Here is an 11,275-nt window from a genome sequence, read left to right on the forward strand (position 1 = left end):
GTGAAAGATGCCGATGCCCCTGTCCTGCGTGCGGAGATCGCAGTCCTACTGGCGAAGGACGCGATAGAGCCGGTCCCTCCAGCCGATTTGAGGTCAGGGTTCTACAGCCCCTACTTCATTGTACCCAAGAAAAGCGGCGGGTTACGACCGATCTTGGACCTGCGAGTTTTGAATCGGAGCCTCCACAAGCTACCGTTCAAAATGCTCACGCAGAAACGCATTTTCGAGTGCATCCGTCCCCGAGATTGGTTTGCAGCGATCGACCTGAAGGACGCGTACTTCCATGTTTCGATCCTTCCGCGACACAGGCCATTCCTGAGATTCGCGTTCGAAGGTCGAGCATACCAGTACAGAGTCCTACCCTTCGGGCTGGCCCTGTCTCCCCGCGTCTTCACGAAAGTCGTGGAGGGAGCCCTTGTTCCCATGAGAGAACGGGGTGTTCGCATTCTCAACTATCTAGACGACTGGCTTATTCTAGCACAGTCTCGGGATCAGTTGTGCGAACACAGGGACTTGGTGCTCAGTCACCTCAGCCAGTTGGGGCTTCAGGTCAACTGGGAAAAGAGCAAACTCGCCCCAGTGCAGAGGATCTCTTTTCTCGGTATGGAGTTGGATTCGGTCGAACAGATAGCACGCCTCACAGAGGAACGTGCTCGGTCGGTGTTGAACTGCCTGAATACGTTCGACGGCAGGACAGCGGTCCCACTGAAGTTCTTTCAGAGGCTCCTGGGGCATATGGCGGCTGCAGCGGCTGTAACACCGCTCGGTCTGCTTCATATGAGACCGCTTCAGCACTGGCTTCACGGCCGAGTCCCGAGATGGGCGTGGCAACGCGGCACGTTCCGGGTGCCAGTCACTCAGGAGTGCCGCCTAACCTTCAGTCCGTGGTCGGACCCTTTGTTTCTCCGGGCAGGAGTGCCCCTAGAACAAGTGTCCCGGCATGCTGTGGTATTCACAGATGCTTCTGCCACCGGCTGGGGTGCCACGTACAACGGGCATGCAGTGTCAGGGGTTTGGACGGGACCCCATCTGCATTGGCACATCAATTGCCTCGAGTTGCTGGCAGTACGCCTTGCTCTGAGCCGCCTCAAAGGCCCGCTACGGGGCAAGCATGTACTGGTCCGTACGGACAACACTGCGACCGTTGCGTACATCAACCGTCAAGGTGGTCTACGCTCCTGTCGCATGTCGCAACTCGCCCGCCATCTCCTCCTGTGGAGTCGGAAGCATCTGAGGTCGCTTCGCGCCATTCATGTTCCCGGTGTGCTCAACCGTGTGGCCGACGAGCTATCACGAGCTGCGCTGCCAGGAGAGTGGCGGCTCCACCCCCAGGTGGTCCAGCTGATCTGAAGAGAATTCGGAGAGGCTCAGGTAGACCTGTTTGCCTCACCAGAAACCTCCCACTGCCAGTTGTTTTACTCTCCGACCGAGGGGACACTCGGGACAGATGCACTGGCTCACAGCTGGCCCCGGGGCTTGCGCAAATATGCGTTTCCCCCAGTGAGCCTACTTGCACAGACCCTGTGCAAAGTCAGGGAGGACGAGGAGCAGGTCCTGTTAGTTGCGCCTTACTGGCCCAACCGGACCTGGTTCCCAGAACTCTCACTCCTCGCGACAGCCCCTCCCTGGCCCATCCCTCTGAGGAAAGACCTCCTTTCTCAGAGACGGGGCACTCTTTGGCACCCGCGTCCAGACCTCTGGAAACTCCATGTCTGGTCCCTGGACGGGACGCGGAGGTTCTAGGTGACTTACCCCCTGAGGTACTTAACACCATCACTTCGGCACGTGCACTGTCTACGAGACGTGCTTACGCCTCGAAGTGGAACCTGTTCGTCGAGTGGTGCTCTTCTCGCCGAGAAGACCCCCGAAGATGCTCGATCGGAGTCGTGCTTTCCTTCTTGCAGCAAGGGTTGGAGCGTAGGCTGTCCCCCTCCACCCTCAAAGTCCATACTGCTGCTATCTCCACTTACCACGACCACATAGATGGCAAATCTGTTGGTCAGCACGACCTGGTCATCAGGTTCCTTAGGGGGGCGAGACGGTTAAATCCTCCTCGTCCCCCTCCATACCCTCTTGGGACCTCGCTCTGGTGCTGAGAGCACTTCAGATTGCTCCCTTTGAGCCTTTGCTGTCAGCAGACTTAAAGATTCTGTCTATGAAGACTTTGCTGCTGGTGGCATTGGCCTCCATCAAGAGGGTAGGGGACCTGCAGTCATTTTCGGTCGACGACTCGTGCCTTGAGTTCGGGCCGGGTGACAGCCACGTGGTACTGAGACCCCGGCCTGGCTATGTGCCCAAGGTTCCTACCACTCCCTTCAGGGATCAGGTGGTGAGCCTGCAAGCGCTGCCCTCGGAGGAGGCAGACCCAGCCCTGGCTTTGCTCTGTCCAGTTCGCGCCTTGCGACTGTACATAGACAGAACTCGAAGCTTCAGGACCTCAGACCAGCTCTTTGTCTGTTACGGAGGCCAGCAGAAGGGAAAGGCTGTCTCCAAGCAGAGGATGGCCCACTGGATAGTGGATGCCATCGCCCTGGCTTATCAAGCTCAGGGCGTGCCCTGCCCGCTCAGGTTGCATGCTCACTCCACGAGAGGTGTAGCATCCTCCTGGGCGCTGGCTCGTGGCGCCTCGCTGACAGACATTTGTAGAGCTGCAGGCTGGGCGACACCTAACACGTTCGCTTGATACTATAGCCTTTGTGTCGAGCCGGTCTCCTCCCGTGTTCTTGCCACAGGTCAGAGGCACGGAGAGGCCCTGGCTTAGTGTCGGCTTGCTGCGCTACATGCGCTTTCTATTCTCCAGAGAGTCCCTTCGGGCAGACCCTGTTGAGTCCTCCGGTTACCCCTCGGCAGCGACGTGGCGGAGCGTCTGGCGCCAGGCCTATATTCCGTTGGATCCTTGAGAACCGGATTTAGGCTGGGTTCCATATGTGTGACCCTACGGGGATCCCATATGGGTTTTTTCCACGGTTGATCCTAAACGAAGCCCGTGTCTTTCCCTCTGGGAGAACCCATCTCTCACCGAGTGGAGTCACCCCAGTTCTTCCATATGTTGTACAACCTACAAGGTTAGTCCATATGTACTCATCCATATAACTCCTTCGGGGAAAGATATGGCTTCCGCAGCGTTCCTTATCTGATGTGAGGCTACGCTTCCCAGTGTTATCCAATTGTCTCACTGAGTGGGTTTTGGGAACAACAGTGATCGACCCTCTCTGTGTGAGCTCGGTCCCACCGTCCTTTGGCAAGGGGGTTCAGGTGGCTCACAACAGAGCGCTGGAAGAGGGCAGCTCCTGTGGCGCTTTGGTAGGGATTCCTATTCGTCGGTCTGTCCGACGTACGTCGAACGTGACCGACTGAATGGGAACGTCTCGGTTACAAAGGTAACCCTCGTTCCCTGAAGGAGGGAACGGAGACGTACGTCCCGTCGCCACAGGCGTTGTCCTGCTGATGCTGCCGCCTGCTGGGTTCGGCTCCTCAGCGAAAACCTGAAGATGCAACGCACCTGCTGCTCATTATATACCCGCGCTGCGAGACAAGCAGCTGATGCATATGATTGCATGCCAATGTGCATTGGCTCGTTTAGTTACACTCGAAGTAGATTGGCCTCTCTGGCGAGATTCCTATTCGTCGGTCTGTCCGACGTACGTCTCTGTTCCCTCCTTCAGGGAACGAGGGTTACCTTTGTAATCGAGACGTTATTTTGCATAAAACAATGCATGAAAGGTAAGGGATTAATTTTATATTAGATGCATATGGCACACTTAACTGAAAACACTTCAGGATTTTCAAAGTCGTCATCTGGTTGGTTGAATTCTACAGGATGTCCGGGAGACGTATGTGTCGCGTTCTTTAACGGTACGCCTGGAAACAAATGCTGTGAGGCAGGCGTGGATTAATGCACAGGCTTGCCTAGGCTGCAGCTTAGGGGCCCCACATGTGCAGGGGCCCCTGATTGGCACGACTATTTTTATTATTATTTTAAATTTACTTCAGCGCAAACAAAAAAAAGACCTCATTGGCCCACAAGAAAATAAATAAGCAGGTGATTGGTTAGATGTGACATTTGGGTCAAATATGTCCAATCAGCTGCTGATCAAATCATGTCAATAATTTTAATTTACGTCACTGCTATTACTAGACGCCATTGAGGCAAATGTCTGAAAGAAATTACAATATTGATTAAAAGAAGGTTAAAAGAACAACGTGAACAAGATATACTGAAAAAAATCCCAAATTGGCTTGATACTTCAAGTTACGCAGTTTGTGAGGGAGAAATCATTAACGGAAGGAAATCCAAACATTCGCCAATCATTCATTGACCTCAAATATGGCTTATCGCTTGAAACATGTAAGTAGTAGCAACTTTACAAGTCCGCTAATGTTAGCCTAGTCCTAGGGTGCGTCTCAATCAGCTCACTCCCAGCAAGCAATAGCCATCATTTCACCGTCTTGGTTAACTATAAACCCGATATAGTCCGGTTATGAGTAACCCACTTTTAGCCAAAATAATCTTTACATAATCTGACATCATAATCTGACATCATCAAATACATAAAGAACTATCTCCGATCAGCTCCCGACTGATATGGGGGTATGGGATGTCAGAAGGGCCAGACAGCCATTGATCTTTGTTCTCAATCAGTTTTGTTTTTATTTACATTTGTTTTATTAATTTGAAGTTTGCTGAATAAAAGTTCTGTCATGACAACTCTCTGAGTGTTTGGCATGGTAATGGGTATGACAATGTTGATATGTTTGGACTTGGAGGAATACATCTGCTACGCTGCTGCTGCTTTTATTGCTGCTGTTGATTATTGCTGCTGCTGCAGAGCAAGTACGGGATTTGCTACTGCCAATACATACATGACACGCTGCTGTGAGCAAGTAAGACATGCTGCTGCTGTACAATATAGCGTACATGAATTACCCGTAGCAGATCTATACAGGTGGAGCTGGGGAAGGTGGAGGGTTTCTGAAAGTGTGCTGCACTGCTAAGACAAATGCTACTCATGTATTTGAAGACTGAGCATGCAAGCTCATTGGCTACTAATACAGCAGGAACCAATCATCTATGTCCTATAGATAATGATGTGATTACGAGCAGTTGAGTTAAGGACATATTAGCCTGCCCATTTAGAGTTTCATGACAGAACTTTGTATTTTTCTTTCATTGCATTGCTTTTGTGTCGTTATTTTGGTGGTTCGAAAGAATATCAGTTTGATTTGCATTTTTGACCTGTTTTTTTTTCGGCATCAATTGGACATCAGCATGTGGACATCAAATTGATGTCAAAAAATTGATGCAAAAAAATTGATGTAAAAAAAATTGGTCAATTTGATGGGTTTTTTTCGACATCAATTGGACATCAGTGTGTGGGCTTCAATTTAATGTAAAAAAATTGACGTCAATTTGATGTCAAAATATTAACAGAGTTTGAGTTAAAGAATGCTATGGAAATAAAACCAACCAAAAACATTGTTAACCTTTTTTATTTAACTTTTTTGTCATTTTTTGTAAAGTTGTAAAATGTTTATATATATATATATATATATATATATACACGAGTGCTTACCGGGATCAACTAAACGCTGGATTTTCAAAAGTAGGCGAAGTTTTTGGCTCCATTGTTGCAGTAAACTTGCACAACGTTCTTGAATGAATAATTTATTAGATGTATGCCGGTCTGTTATAAGGCTTTTCTCAATGTCAAGGAAGGATCCTCGGAAGCCAGAATTTCGAGGATGCTACGTCATCGACATCCGTCGAAGGACTGTTCCAATGTCGAGGATCCTCGGAATTTCAAACAAGGACTGAGTCCTTCATTCGAAAAATATCCCATATACAGGAAAGGATGCATATGTGTAGCCTTCACGCTCTTCGCGCTCTAAACTCACCCACAATCCTATCCGCGCAGCTTTGCAATCTTGTTGAAAAAAAAAAAAAAAAAAATGTTGGACGTTAGCGGGCAATATGCTTTCAAATGTAAGTATATTTATGTTACCAAACATTTGTTATAACTTTAGTAAATATGTCAGATAAATAAAGTTTAACATTTAAATGCCAGTACAAATTACTACCGTATTGATATTATAAATTATACAAATACAAATTACGTTATTGATGGCTAACTGAACCGGACCGTCATTTAACAATTGTTAGCTTGGTTGCCGTCACCGGCATTTCTTTTACCTTTTCACTGACGTAACGTGCACTTGCTAGTCTGTTCCATTTACGTGTTCTCCGAATGCTAAAGAGGAGCCTCGCCTAGCCTCTGAAGGAAGTGACTTGGAAGGACCAGTCCTGCCAAGGAAGTATCCTTGACATTGAGAAACGCCTATAGAGTACCTCAGAGATGATGTGTTTTTGTATGCAAAACCTGGAAGCGAGTTAGCATTTTAGGACTTCGGGTTCCATTGCCCTAAAGTCTATGGGTTTTTTGAATGGGTTTTTGCTAAATCGCCTAAAATAAGGTCTGTGGTTAACCTCTAAATATTTTAACGTTTTGATCTATGACATAAAACATAGTTATAACCTGCTTGTGGTTTTTTTAAACCTTTATTGTGTCTTAAAAACGGTGGTTGCTAACAAGTTGCTAAAAGGGACTATTTCCGTTGGCGGGGACTTTAGACGTCATCATGACAAACAGGACATTTGGACAGCATTTCTCATAAAAAAGTGATCATAATCAGCATGTTTTTAAATAAAGTTGTTTTTTAAATACAGTTTGAGGAAGTTTGGTGGTGGTGATGTTGATCCGCGACCATGGTGTGCTGTAGTCCATTTATAGCCTACTGTTAGCTTTTTAAATCTGACGACTTTATTTAGGCTTCAAAATCTATAAATGTTGTGTTCACTTGTAAAGATTATCTTGATAGACAAAACGTGTAAGTGTCATAACCCTTTGTTAAACACAGAGCTTATTTTCTGCGATTTTCCAAAAGTCTATGGGAAAACTGCATAGGCTTTCAACCGAGGGAACCCGTGCGCCGCTAACTTCTGGGTTGGCCCACAAAAACACGTCATCTCTGAGGTACTCTATTGTAGGGACATCGACTTTACATTTTCATGCCCCTAAACATGATGCAGAACAAAACAAACAGTGATTGGTTGTGTTACATGTCAGTCAAATGTCCTCTGGGCAGTCCTTGGCCAATGAAAGCTGCGATAGAGTCCAGACCTGAAGGTCTGGCTACACAAGGCATGTTAACGCACATATCTAATCAGCCAATCAAATGCATTTAGGCATGAAGACATGGTCAAGATGATCTGCTGAAGTTCAAACTGAGCATCAGAATGAGGAAGAAAGGTGATTTAAGTGACTTTGACCGGGCCGTGGTTGTTGGAGCCAGACGGGCTGGTCTGAGTATATTAGAAACTGTTGATCTACTGGGATATTCACACATAACCATCTCTAGGGTTTACAGAGAATGGTCCAAAAAAGAGAAAATATCCAGTAAGTGGAAGTTCTGTGGGTGAAAATGCCTTGTTGATTCCAGAGGAGAATGGCCAGACTGGTTCGAGCTGATAGAAAGGCAACAGTAACTCAAATAACCACTTGTTACAACAGAGGTCTGCAGAAGAACATCTCTGAACACACTACATGTCAAACCTTGAAGCAGATGGGCTACAGCAGCAGAAGACACACCGGGTGCCACTCTTGTCAGCTAAGAACAGGAAACTGAGGCTACAGTTCACACAGGCTCACCAAAATTGGACAACAAAAGACTGTAAATGTTGGCTAGTTTGGTGAGTCTTGATTTCTGCTGCGACGTTCAGATGGTAGGGACAGAATTAGGCATAAACAACATGAAAGCATGGATCCATCCTGCCTTGTAATCAGGGTTCATGCTGCTGCTGGTGTAATGGTGTGGGGGACATTTCTATTAATTATATTTTATATAAGCTTTTACATTGGCTTAGACTTGGTGGACTAGATTTGTTATGCTGCTGCTGCATGAGTGAAGGCTACTGCCGAAACATGCACATAAATTCAGTGGATAGGTACGAGCTGCTGCACGGAAATTATGGAGAACCCCTTAGCAGATCTAGGCAGGTGGTGCTGGGGAAGGTGAAGGGCTAGGAAAAGTCCCATGTCATACTGCACTGAGTTGAGCTGGTTTGGGATGGAAATAAATAGGTTCCATACAGTAGACAGAACAAAAATATTGATTGGCTAGAGCAACCAGTTTTAAGAGAACCAATCAGATGCTCTGAAGAGTTTTATGACTGAACTAGGCCTATGTAATTTTAAATAAAGTTTGATTCTTTCAGTCTAATCAGAACAGTTTGTGCAGCACATTTCAGTGTGGATTGCTTTGTGATCCTCTCACGATGTAATACAGCCTTTCCAAAGAGGCTTTTATTGTAGGATGCAGCTGCACAAAGTATATTGCACCCAACAGCAAACCTGCAGCAAAGCGCTTTAACTCATTTCATGAAAGAGAACATTTGCAGAAAAGTACATAGAAGGCACAGCAGCAAAATATAGCCTATACTTAATTTACAATTGTTACTTATGAGAAAAAAAAATGAAGAGAAAATAATGAAAAATGATTACCCCAATACTTGTAATTACTTGGTTCTGTAATGCATAATATAAAAAAAAAAAGTTATAAAGGTTTAACAAATTGAATGCATTTAAATATATTGACATTACTGTAATGATTTGCTCCTAATTTAACTGATATACAAATCATTTTACTATTAGTTCACAAGATCACAATGTTCATAATGTACATTTGAGAGCCTGCAGGAGGCCCAAAGAGGCTTAAGTTATTACTGACACTATCACAAAGCAAATGTTTGAGTATCTGGACAGCTGCCACAGAGGATAAGTGTGAAATGGAGATTTTATTTATCTCAGAGGATAACAATGTTATCCAGCAAAGAGACAGAGAACATCATTGACAGAAAAAAAGGATGATCAGACGAAAAAAAAAAAAAGAAAAAGAGGGAGGAGGGCGGAAAGAGAGAAAGTGCACACGGCTGGCGTAGAGTGGGTGTGGAATGCATAGGACCGGCCAAATGTGAATCTAGTCCCGCAGAGCACATGAGGGAATTGAGATCTGCTATGACAGGAATGTGAGAGTGGGATATCATTAAGCAGGGAGAGCAGCCCTCTCGTCCACATACGGCGACTAACACCACAGGGACGCACAGCAACAACAGCTGCCTAATAATACTCACTGACTGACTGCACACCAGCCTCATAAAAACGACCAGCCAACTGCAGGGAGAGGACAGAAATCATTACTGTGTTTTTCTGTCTCCTTCAAGATGGCCTCTTTGAAGAGGAAGCACTTCCAAGATTTCCCTTCACACTGAAACGCTCATCCCCTCTAGCAATCCAGACAGAAACAGGAACAAATTGCAGACGCACAGACAGATTTTAAAATTGTTCTGCAAGACCTCTAGGCTCACTGTATGAGGATGTGTTTATTCACTGCACTGAATACAAATTGCAAGTGACATGTTATATGCAAAATCACACTTATACAGGTGCTGGTCATATAATTAGAATATCATCAAAAAGTTGATTTATTTCACTAATTCCATTCAAAAAGTGAAACTTGTATATTATATTCATTCATTACACACAGACTGATATATTTCAAATGTTTACTTCTTTTAATTTTGATGATTATAACTGACAACTAAGGAAAATCCCAAATTCAGTATCTCAGAAAATTAGAATATTACTTAAGACCAATACAAAGAAAGGATTTTTAGAAATCTTGGCCAACTGAAAAGTATGAACATGAAAAGTATGAGCATGTACAGCGATCAATACTTAGTTGGGGCTCCTTTTGCCTGAATTACTGCAGCAATGCGGCGTGGCATGGAGTCGATCAGTCTGTGGCCCTGTTCAGGTGTTATGAGAGCCCAGGTTGCTCTGATAGTGGCCTTCAGCTCTTCTGCATTGTTGGGTCTGGCATATCGCATCTTCCTCTTCACAATACCCCATAGATTTTCAGGCAAGTTTGCTGGCCAATTAAGAACAGGGATACCATGGTCCTTAAACCAGGTACTGGTAGCTTTGGCACTGTGTGCAGGTGCCAAGTCCTATTGGAAAATGAAATCTGCATCTCCATAAAGTTGGTCAGCAGCAGGAAGCATGAAGTACTCTAAAACTTCCTGGTATACGGCTGCGTTGACCTTGGACCTCAGAAAACACAGTGGACCAACACCAGCAGATGACTGTGTGCTTCTCCTCTCATTTCCAAAGGAAATGCAAAATTTACTTTCATCAGAGAACATAACTTTGGACCACTCAGCAGCAGCCCAGTCCTTTTTGTCTTTAGCCCAGGCGAGACGCTTCTGACGCTGTCAGTAGTTCAAGAGTGGCTTGACACAAGGAATGCGACAGCTGAAACCCATGTCTTGTATACGTCTGTGCGTAGTGGTTCTTGAAGCACTGACTCCAGCTGCAGTCCACTCTTTGTGAATCTCCCCCACATTTTTGAATGGGTTTTGTTTCACAATCCTCTCCAGGGTGCGGTTATCCCTATTGCTTGTACACTTTTTTTCTACCACATCTTTTCCTTCCCTTCGCCTCTCTATTAATGTGCTTGGACACAGAGCTCTGTGAACAGTCAGCCTCTTTTGCAATGACCTTTTGTGTCTTGCCCTCCTTGTGCAAGGTGTCAATGGTCGTCTTTTGGACAACTGTCAAGTCAGCAGTCTTCCCCATGATTGTGTAGCCTACAGAACTAGACTGAGAGACCATTTAAAGGCCTTTGCAGGTGTTTTGAGTTAATTAGCTGATTAGAGTGTGGCACCAGGTGTCTTCAATATTGAACTTTTTCACAATATTCTAATTTTCTGAGATACTGAATTTGGGATTTTCCTTAGTTGTCAGTTATAATAATCAAAATTAAAAGAAATAAACAAACATTTTAAATATATCAGTTTGTGTGTAATGAATGAATATAATATGCAAGTTTCACTTTTTGAATGGAATTAGTGAAATAATTAAACTTTTTTGATGATATTCTAATTATATGACCAGCACCTGTATATCTATATCTATATATCTATCTATCTATCTATATATATATATATATATATATATATATATATATATATATATATATATATATATATATATATCTATCTATCTATCTATCTATCTATCTATCTATCTATCTATCTATCTATCTATCTATATATATATATATAAAAATAGGAGGCCAAACTGTAAATAAATGTATAAAAGAAATAACTTAAATATATTAATATATTTACAAATATGAATTCATATTTAAAAATCAGAAT

The 11,275-nt window shown here is 44.6% G+C and overlaps 1 pseudogene; it reads left to right on the top strand.

Moving 5' to 3' along the window:
* Positions 1-7,732: 7,732 nt before the first annotated feature.
* Positions 7,733-11,275, top strand: part of LOC125260126 — a 7,076-nt pseudogene continuing 3,533 nt past the window's right edge.

The sequence above is a fragment of the Megalobrama amblycephala genome, linkage group LG24 (genome assembly GCF_018812025.1).
Source record: "Megalobrama amblycephala isolate DHTTF-2021 linkage group LG24, ASM1881202v1, whole genome shotgun sequence".
Classification (NCBI taxonomy): domain Eukaryota; kingdom Metazoa; phylum Chordata; class Actinopteri; order Cypriniformes; family Xenocyprididae; genus Megalobrama; species Megalobrama amblycephala.